Raw genomic sequence first — 9,174 nt, forward strand, 5'->3', positions numbered from 1 at the left:
ACGTCTATTAGATAGCTAACGCGAAAACGTCTTAAAATAGTCTGGAAAAATCAGTTCGCGTAAGCGAATGCCGTCGTTGCGATAAACATCGAACGGAAAAAAGGGATGCCGATAGCGAAAGCGTTAATTGAAATTAGATCCTTTGCTGGAAACAACTCGTATCGCAAACGGCCAAAGCGAAAGCGTTCAAAGCGCGAGTTACAAAAGTTAGAGGCTCGCAGCATAACGGGAAACGGGGAAATGATTCCGATCGTTGGTTTTATCTATCAGCCGAAATGAAATATCACCGGTCGTTTAATCGCGACGAAACTCTCGCAAATCTCGCTCGATCTCCTGCATATTTGCCAGAGATGATCCAACGAAAGGAACGTTCGAAGCTGACGAAGATTGATGATCGATCCCGGTTGAATGTATCGCTCGCGTGGTATTATTCGTTGGAACTTCGCGGTGGTTCCTTCGACCCCGAAATAGTCTTTTTCGTCGTATACTGCTAACATTCTCTCTACAAAAACAAAAGCACGAATCACTTGTGTGGGACACACGTGCTCGTAAATCTCCGAGCTTGTGATATGCTTGCGACCTTCCAATTACATTCGACGGATTAATCTCACGATCGAATCGTCGCTGGACGTTTTCGGGTCGTCGACCCGCAACAAGGCTTCTCCGATCCGCGTGTTTTCTTCTTCTGCCGCGTTCTCCGCGTCTTGCTCTTTTTCTAATTATTCTCCATGGTGCGTCCGTGGTGTTGCGCGATCGTGACACGCTCGCGCGTACTTGATCCTCTGGCAGCCGTTGAGCCTGTCCATCCGTTTAAAAGCTCGTTTAAAGTCCTTCGATCGATACAGGAATTTTCAGACGAAGCCGGGGCGTAGAAGCAAGGGAAGCGGAAGATTCGTCGCGATTTTTATCTTCGCTCTGCTCCGCGCGCACGCCGCGTTTCTTTCGAGATTGGATTTTTATTTATAACGAGGAAACCATTCACGTTGTATCGCTTTATCGTATCGATGTTAGGAAAATGAGCGTCGTGCGTACGCGACTGTTCTTCCAAGGGGAATTAAAATTCCGTCGCAGTTTCTTCCTTATATCGATTTACCTACGCATGTGATGTACACGGAGTTTATTAAGAAACGTTAAACGTTAGCTTCGATACGGTATGCGATTTAGAATCGCGATAGACATTGATCGGCTTTCACTGAACGATGAAACGAATTAAACATTTTCATCCGGTCGTATATTCTGCCCGATAAAACATCGTATCGCGCGTGCAGTAAAACGTAAACGTTTGAAATTGACGATACATATTTTCTATCTTTTATTCATACATAGAACATTATGCTTTATAAATATTCGCAGGAAATTATATTCGCTATAACCTTTGCTATCGATACGCCTATTCCACGTTGAAATACAAAGTCCTTTTTTTTTGACACGTATCAATTATTAGGGGCACGATACGTCAAAATCGAACTGCATATTAATGAAATGCCTGGAACAGCGGGCTGATCAGTTGGAACGTGGCAGTACCCGTAAAATACAGATTTCCCAGTTTGTAACAAAACATTGGTTTAGGTCTTATCGGTATCGAGTTTGCTGTAATTAAGCATCGTTTAATCCCCTCTGCAACACCATGTCACATACGAATTGCATAGCTATAGGCTTGCTCTGTTTCGCTTTTATTTCATTTGTCTACCATCACGTTGTATCGTCGTATTCTTTGAAAGATAGGCAATTTTATTGCTATCAAAATCGCTCTGGTTTATTTTTACTGGTTAGATTTCGCATTCGGCACACAAAATTATAACGAGTCGTTTATTCGTTTAAATCTTCGATCACAGATGATTTTCTAAACACGGAATGCTAAGATATATTTCTATAAATATCACGTCATAAACTTCTTTCTATGTCTGGCTGCGTGACAAACGAAAACATTCGACGGTAGTTGTTCGTGTTTCGCGAATTCGAACGAAGCTTTGCTCGAAAAGCTTTTACCCTTCTTCACGACTTAGAAATCCACTTTAGTCCAAGTTGATAAAAGATTTATACACCCTTGTAAATCTCATAAATTCGCGATAGCGTAACCTGTTTTCATCGACGATTATTGTGTACCGCGTTAAAAATGAAAACGCTTGATCACGATAACGAGACTGTTACTATTATTCATGAGTATATCATGCGTATTTTCTTACCTGGCCTCGTTCGAATAGCAAAGACGAAGAAAGTTTGATCGTAATTTTGATTTAAGGCTACTTTGATTTTTTCAAGCTATCGGTACATTCAGCACTGTAAAATAGTCAAGATACTTTTTCTTGTTATTTTCGACGAGCACCCAAGGGTTTAGATTTTGAAAAGATAACAGGAAAATTCCTAGAAAGCCTCGAAAGAAATATATTTATACATATTATTATTTTTATTATTATTTATCGATGTAATTATGTAATACCAGTCAATATAATCGTTGAGAATTGTCGATCTTAATTGTCGAAATAAAAGTAAAGGAACACTAAGGTTACACTTAGAATTCATATTAAATTGTTTTAGATTTATTTAAGAAACGATTTTCAGGATCTTCGTCGATATATAATACATTTGCACGCGTCTCAGCATCTTCTATACCAACACCGCTAACGAAACAGTTGCATTCATCTGTTTTTCCAGACGCTACGCACATACATACCTCCATACGCTCATATTCGCATACGCGTGTCACTACTACTCGGTTAATCTAGTCTAACACACAAAATTATACGTATAATAATTATTATAATCAATAATAATTATAAAGGATAAAGATTACGATATATCGTTTCTTATTCGACGTCAACATCGTATATGGTAGACATGCAAAAATCGAAAGCTGCCTGGGTCGATTTCTACGTGACATCTCGACTGAAAAGTTTCCGACTGTGCAACGTGCGTTACGAAACTTATCGATAGGATCTCCTTAATCGGTTTATCTTGGCATCTGGATCGAGAATCGCTATATCGTTGGTCAATAGCTGGCCTTCCTTGTTGTTGCATCCGCGTATCGCCAACTTCTACCGGGAAAATTTCCTTCATAACTCGCCTGGCACGTAGATTACGTGATTCCATCGTACGATACCAACGATCGTCAGATTTAAGTCACAAATTCGCTATATTTCGTCATTAATGGTTTACCTCTCGTGCCCCTTTTAAATTCTTCGCGTAACAGTTTTAGTTTATTTTATTAACAGGATACACGAACTTTATCAATTTTACGAAGAACAGAATTTCTAGCAGGATATTAATAAAGAAATGGATGGCAAATAAAGGGAACATAATATTAGCGTTGGTGAATGTTTTTTCTTTCGTGAATTAATTTCCGTTCTTCGGTTATTTAGAGAGATCCATCGGATTGTATAAATTAAGGTATTTCCATGGAAATCCATGTGAAAATATTTTCCAACCGTTGATTTACCTAAGTATTCTTTAATCGATGAAAAGTATTTACGCGTGCCTCCGTTTTCCAATCGAGTGTTTCCATCGGTTTCGTTTTATTCTTCATCGTCAAAAAATAGATACAAAAAAAAAAAAAAAAAGGGAAATGATACAGAATGATACGAAATTTAATAAAGGCGGATCTAATTAATTAGTACGCAAACGTCACAATAAATACAACGACGTGTAAATATATTTCGTAGCCACTGTATTTGTTTCGTATAGAAATTAAAATGTACGCGATGGAACAAATAAAAATCTGAGCAATTTAAATCTATCGAAGAAGACGAAACGACAAGTCTCCTAATTATTCTCTTATCGTAGAATTAAATTATTCCGTTACATTTTACATGTACAATTACATTTGCCGTATGTACTATTCTCGTGTTTATATGCAACGCAAGAAATATTCCCGATATCCCGTACAACAGCGTATTCGGTCACAGATTATGCGACATGCACCGAATAAGATTTATGTTGTCATTTTTCCCCTCACCATCTTTCTTCATTCTCCGAGAAACCGTATAAAAAGTTGCGACTTCCATGGGAACCATGATTAATGGTTATCCTTGTCTTAAAGTGTACGCAAAATCCACGCATTCACGCGCTGAAAGTCGACCCACGAGGATTATCGATAACGATTCCTGTAGGTGGCCTTCTTAACGCTCGTTCATCCACGGTAAGACGATGAGTTTCCAGTACAAGGTAAAAAGCGTTTTAAATTGAAGCCATCGCGGTAAAGTTTATCGCTGGGATAAACGTAAATCAAGTTGCGTGTGACGCTGTCATCTCTTAGATTGTTTTATTTCACGCGTTACGAAGGGAAAAGGCGAATTGGTTCTTTAAATATAAATCGGAAAACACGTTTATTTCGTAGAATCTGTTTCGGTTTTTCGGCTTTTTCTCGTTTATTTCAATCTTGCGAACTTCGAATTTCTTCTCTCGGGCTAACGATCGATTCGGAACGTGAAAAATGTATTTGGCTTTGAGCTTTCACATTTTCTGTCCCACGAACTGAATTCAACCGGAAGTTATCGTAAGCAACGTCGCTGCTGTTCTTACACGCACAATTTCAGCGAATTTTCGCAGTGTCATTCGTGAATTATATTTTCTTATAATACTTTACGCAGGGTGCGCATTTCTGTATTTTATGTTACGCACACGCTTCGAGGACTTCCAGAGACACCGAAAGTTCGAAGACTCGCGGAAAATGGACGTCTAGTGTCATTGATTTCCACGTATCTACATAATTTTGTCGTGAAATTTTATAGCAAGTTTCTTCTCAATTTTAAAAACGTCCACGTACTTGAGAGATTTGTGAGTCAATAAACTGACCATTCAAGCCATTTCCATATTTACATGCAACGCGTTACACAGAAACAGCTTCTGACTTTGTAGAATCTACAGCAACCGAAATTTCCATCTCGGTTAATTATCTATGCAAGGAGCTTTTACTTGACGCTATACTCGAATGTAAATGTATCAATTCCACTTCATTTTCACGTCCATTGTATCTCCGTCAAGATTGATTCGTACATTTGGAATATTTTATTTATTATATTTATTATATTATATTTTATTTGGAATATGTTTCATCGCGCAGCGAAAAATTATTATTTTTGAATAAGTGTAGCTTAGACCAGTTCCATAGTCGCTACTGCGAGGCGTGAAACGATTCAGAAATCTTCGCCTAAACGATCTTTTTGTTAAAGGAATCTCGTGAGATTTAGAGGTGGCAATTTTTGTTCCGCTAATTACTGGTGTTTCGTGGCAAGTTGCGCATTAATTGCATAAAGTACGGCCTGCAAACCGTTTATCGAAGATACGAAATTAAAGCAGCAGCGTGACGTGGCTCGAAGCTAATAACTCATGCTTGACCCTACCTGGCTTTCATTTGTCAACTGTGCTTAACGTGTCACCGTTGCATTTCCATTGTCACGAGTGCACGAAAAACTTGTATGACGTAAAATAACAAGGAGGCAAAAACTCTGACCCGTTCGTACAACGGATGGTTCGTGTTTTTGTTAACGTAAATTTCCTAACTGCTCAACATAAAATCACCGGCGGACAAACTGTTCAACAGCGAATGTGGAAACGTTCGGCCGTTTTTCAAGAGGAAACCACGGCCATGGAACACAATTGTCAAGCAATCTTCCATTCTGTGAAAATCAGATTTCGACGTTACGTTGTTTGTTTTATCGCGGTTATGTTTGTTTTCTTTGTCGTTCCGTGTACTTCCCTTGGCGGGACGTTGTTCCCGCTTGCCAATGGAAAACACTGGAGAGTTTCCAACAATTATCCAAAATCGATTCTTTAAAATACCCGCACGATAATGTTTTTAAAGGGGATTCTTCACGCGACGTTTACCTTTACCGTAAAATTGCCAGAAGCTGTCCTTTCCTTTAGCTTTACGCGCAACGTTTCGCGGTAATCGGAGGAACAACGTAAGCGATTTAAATCCGAAAATCTTCAAACTAGATCGATTTATCGATGAACGACGAAAGAGCGAATCTTTGCGGAATTAAGCAGATTAAATAAAAATGTTTACGTAAGAAGTTACTAGGCAAACTAGATGCCTTTTAGAAGAATTAGACGCTTATCAGTATTGAGATATGTATAATTTTATGTGCTAGACTAAATTAGCTGCGTAGTAGTGATACATGTGTGTGAATATCAGTGTGTGGAAGTATTTGTGTGCGCGGTGTCTCGAGAACGAAGAAATGTAAACTGTTCCGTTAAGATTCTGGTATGGAAGAAGGTGAGACGCGTACAAGTGTGTATCGATGGATATCTTTACATCAGGGTGGTTGGTAACTAGTGGTACAAGCGGAAAGGGAAAAAAGAAGTCGAAAATATAGAATAAAAAATATAGAATAAAAATTTATAGAATAAAAAAAAATGTCAATCGAGACAACGATCTACAGTGAGATCCGTTATAACGAGAGGCGATAAAGTGCACGCGTACCGAGCGAAAATTCAAAGTCGATTTTCTCGAAAACAAAGCCTCGAACGAAAAATTTTTATTCTATATTTTCGATCTCTTTTTTCGCGTAGAATCACCCCCTTTCCGCTTGTACCACCAGTTACCAACCAGCCTGTATAACTATTCCAATATAAATGCTAAGTGTAAATTTAGTGTTCCTGTACCATTATTTCGGCAATTAAGATCCAAAATTCTCACCAGTCAGTTATTTTGCATTTCCATGGCATATTTTTCTAAGGTTGGCGAACAGATCTTTGGTATTGAAGCCGTGTTTCACCATATCGCGAGAGCTCTCTAAATGCACTCGGAAATTCGTCGTGTCTCTGTGACGCGATTCTTGGCGGGAAATTGCACGAGTCGTAGGATCGAGAATCCACCCTGCGCACCCAGTTACTGAACGTGCCTGAACTTTTAAAAGAGCTGCGGCTGCGAAACGTAGCAAGTAGACTTCTTCGAAATTTCGCAGCCAAAATCACGCGACAATTTTCACGATGCAAGTGATCGGCGCGGTAAGCTCTCGATCGACGCTTCTTCCTTCTGTCTGCTTGCAAAAAGGAAATTTGACGAATGGATAGACTCTGGTTAAAGTAACGGACTACGTAAAATGTTTAGCTAGGAAGAATGTTATTTTTACACTCGTTACTCAGAGTTATTATTACTCGGTTAATCCATTGAGTATAGTATTAGGTTGTCCGAAAAGTTCCTTTCGCTTTCTAAGGAAGTAGTAGATGCACGACATTTTTTGGTTTATATTATCTTATCGAGTTACGTTTGATCCATTTTATTCTATTACTACAAAATGGATCATAGACAAATCCATAAAATAATATAAAATACAAAATTTTGTGTATCTATTATTTTATTTATGAAACGAAAGAAACTTTTCGGGCAACCTAATAATTCTTTTACCTAGGTATTTGTTATTTTCCGTTAAAATAAATTAGATATATTATATTTAAGCTTCCTCGCGAAATTTAGCTTTATTAATTTTAGCCGATAAATTATTAATTCTTTATTCTGTGATTATAAAAACTTCTAGCTACGACCTGGCTAACAGCTTAAGTAGAATAAGGAAGACGAGTCAGACATTGAACGCATCGGTTTCGATAATAATTGGTCTACTGATAATAGAAATCGCATGATTGCAATAAATATTATATTTTACACGGACGATTGATCGTAATCTTTTCGAAATCTACAAATTGGGTCCATGTAGACCCATGAAGAAGATGCAGATGAAATCTCGAAACATCCGACAGACTACAGTGAAGCCCTTCGGGTGAGAAATAGTCCGATCTGCAAAATATATTTTGTTTCTAAAGATAATGTACAGTTGGCGTGTATGTTTGAAACTAGATTCTGTTAGCGGTGTTCTTTTTACTACGTGTCATTAGGACAGAATCACGAATTGGTCAATGCGCAAAATAACTCGAATTACACGGAAAATAAAACGTCGATGTAACGTAATTCGTATCTGAAAGTGTTCTCTTTTAGTTCAATACTTTACACACGCGCATAGCGAGAGAGACAGAAAGAGGATTCGGAGGTTTTTTTATTTCTATGGTCCACTTGTTCTGGTTGCACTAAGAGTATGCAAATATTGTGCTTCTCTTTGTTCGACGAAACTAAAATTGCACGGAGTGTTGCATCGAAAAGCGGAGGCAGATGTTCCATATACACTAAGGTAAACTCGAAATACTTTTTGGGTCGCGAATAAAGCGAATTATTTGATGTACGCTCGATAACACTTTGGATTTTCGGTCCCAGTGACTCGTATCACGTAGATCGTGACATTTATATCCTGACATTTTCTTTCAAATTTAATCGTCCAGTTTTCATCCTAAACAGAATTTGCACATTATACGAGTCGTCGTAAAACTTTAACTATATTTTCGTTGCAGAACTTTAAGGGGGTATTCCAGTCTAGAGGCATGAATTTCGGGCGGTTCTTGAAGCTCTGTACAAACGAAACAAAAAATATTTTTGCTATCCTTTCTTTTTAGCATTTTTTTATTGATATTTTAAGATTACGTAAAAAATTCACCAAAAAAAAACTCAAAATTCACAAAGTTATGAGCTGGCAAAGTGGGTGGTGCTAAAAAAAAGGGTGTCCTGGCGTGTATGATTATGATTAGTATAGATGCGGCTATAGCATGAACCTTGGAAAAGTCAAAACAATATTTTTTCACAAAATGGCGGCCGTTTGAAAAAAATTTTTCTTTTTGGCATGTTTTTTTGGCAATTCCGTATTTTTAAAAAATAGTAAAATTAAAAATTTTGATCTGAGCGTGATTGAGGCGATAGAGGAATTTATAAAGAACATTCACACCAAATTTCAAATAAATCGGTTCATTAGAACTTGAGATATCGTGCAGGCCAACTCGAAAAAAGTAGTTTCGAGAAAAACGCGTTTAAAGTTTTGAGACGTAGGTACTCGTTTATTGCACATTGGTCCTGGTCGGATCGGAGCAGATGCTGCGTCACAAAATTGGCTATGACTTATAAAATCATTGAAATTTTGAAAAATCCTTTTAAGAGCATATTCTTGAATGTCTAAACTGTGGAAATAGGACAAAAATGTTTCGATTTTTTCAAATTTCTAGACTAGAATACCCCTTAAATGCAGCAATTATTTTTGAAGTGGTCTTGACGAATTTGACGAGACAATCTCGCCGATAGTAAACCAGAGAACCCAAAAGCATTCACGCAGTGACAAACAGCGATTTTGATTCTTT

The sequence above is a fragment of the Bombus huntii genome, chromosome 3 (assembly GCF_024542735.1).
Source record: "Bombus huntii isolate Logan2020A chromosome 3, iyBomHunt1.1, whole genome shotgun sequence".
Classification (NCBI taxonomy): Eukaryota; Metazoa; Arthropoda; class Insecta; order Hymenoptera; family Apidae; genus Bombus; species Bombus huntii.